Source organism: Hylobates moloch, unplaced genomic scaffold (genome assembly GCF_009828535.3).
Source record: "Hylobates moloch isolate HMO894 unplaced genomic scaffold, HMol_V3 SCAFFOLD_25, whole genome shotgun sequence".
In the NCBI taxonomy this organism is placed as follows: Eukaryota; Metazoa; Chordata; class Mammalia; order Primates; family Hylobatidae; genus Hylobates; species Hylobates moloch.
In genome coordinates this window covers 4,218,258-4,220,232 of record NW_026652300.1, presented here as the reverse complement: position 1 = coordinate 4,220,232, position 1,975 = coordinate 4,218,258, and the positions used below count along the sequence as shown (strand labels likewise).

General features: G+C 47.5%; 1 pseudogene; it reads left to right on the top strand.

The window, feature by feature from the left end:
- The first annotated feature begins 371 nt into the window (after positions 1-371).
- Positions 372-1,467, top strand: LOC116811465 (actin, cytoplasmic 1-like; annotated as a pseudogene).
- The last annotated feature ends 508 nt before the right edge of the window (positions 1,468-1,975 follow it).

Genomic DNA, 1,975 nt, shown 5'->3' with positions numbered 1-1,975 from the left:
GTTATTAAGAAATTCATGAAGAACAAAAGAGAAAAACAATCAAAAAGAATGAACATTTACCAGATATACAAAATTATCTTAAATAAGCAAATCTAAGATTTAGCAATATTCACAAAAGAGTTCAGCAAAAGGAAGGTATATACAGCATATTCAAATGAATAATAACAACTTTCAAAAATTTGAGAGAGATATAAATATACAGGTTCAGAAATATTGGAGACAACAGAAAAGATTAATACCACATAAAACTATCCCACAACAAAGAAGAATCAAACTCTCGCTCTCAGTCGCCACTGCCTGCCAGCGCACCTTGTTCTGCCACTCTGCTGTCCCACTCCTCCGCCCATCACAATAGAAGAAGAGATCACGCACTGGTCATTGACAATGGCTCTGGCATGTGCAAAGCTGGCTTTGCTGGGGATGATGCTCCCCGAGCCATGTTTACCTCCATCGTGGGGCACCCCCGATACCAGGGCGTGATGGTGGACATGGGACAGAAGGACTCCCACATGGACAATGAAGCCCAGAGCAAGTGCAGCATCCTGACCCTGAAGTACCCCATCGAGCATGGCATCATCACCAACTGGGACAACATGGAGAAGATATGACACCACTTCTATAATCAGCTGCACAAGTCCCTTGAGGAACAGCCAGTGCTGCTGACCAAGGATCCGCCGAACCCCAAGGCCAACAGAGAGAAGATGACTCAGATTATGTTTGAGACCTTCAACACCCTGGACATGTATGTGGCCATCGGGGATGTGCTGTCCCTCTATGCCTTTGGGCATACCACTGGCATTGTCATGGACTCTGGAGACAGGGTCACCCACATGGTGCCCATCTAGAAGGGCTGCTTCCTTCCCCATGCCATCCTGCATCTGGACCTGGCCGGCTGGGACTTGACTGAGTACCTCATGAAGATCCTCAGTGAGCGAGCCTACAGGTTCACCACCACAGCCAAGTGGGAAATCATGCACAACATCAAGGAGAAGCTGTGCTAGGTCTCCCTGAACTTCAAGCAGGAGATGGCCACTGCCGCATCCTCCTCTTCTCTGGAGAAGAGCTATGCACTGCTCGATGGCCAGGTCATCACCATTGGCAATGAGTAGTTCCAGTGTCCAGAGGTGCTGTTCCAGCCTTCCTTCCTGGGCATGGAATCTGGCAGCATCCACGAGACCATCTTCAAGTCCATTATGAAGTGTGACGTGGACATCCGCAAAGACCTGTATGCCAACACTGTACTATCTGGGGGCACCACCATGTACCCAGGCATTGCTGGCAGGATGCAGAAGGAGGTCACTGCTCTGACGCCCAGCATCATGAAGATTAAGATCATTGCACCCCCAGAGCACAAGTACTCAGTCTGGATTGGCGGCTCCAACCTGGCCTCACTGTCCACCTTCCTGTAGATGCAAGCAGGAGTATGACGAGTTGGGCCCCTGCATCATCCACCACAAATGCTTCTAAATAGACTGAACAGATGTGTAGCATTTGCTGCATGGGTTAATACAGAAGTATAAATTTGCCCTTGGCAAATGCATACACCTCATGCTAGCCTCATGAAACTGGAATAAGCCTTTGAAAAGAAATTGTCCTTGAAGCTTGTATCTGATATCAACACTGGATTGTAGAACTTGTTGCTGATTTTGACATTGTATTCAAGTTAACTGTTCCCCTTGGTATTTGTTTAATACTGTGTCCATATCTTTGAGTTCAACCTTTAGTGTGCATGGCTTGGTCACTTCGTGACTGAGATAAGAATGTGCTTGTGGAAGACAAGGCTGTGGCTTGGTGAGTCTGCATGGCCAGCAGTCTCTGATCTGTGCAGGGTATTAATGTGTCAAGGCTGAGTGTTCTGGGATTTCTCTAGAGGGTGGCAAGGGCTCCTGAACCAGTTGTTTCTGTCCTGCCTGTCTGTCAGGGTTGGAAAGTCGAAGACGTAGGACCCAGTTTCCTTTCTTAGCTGATGTTTTTT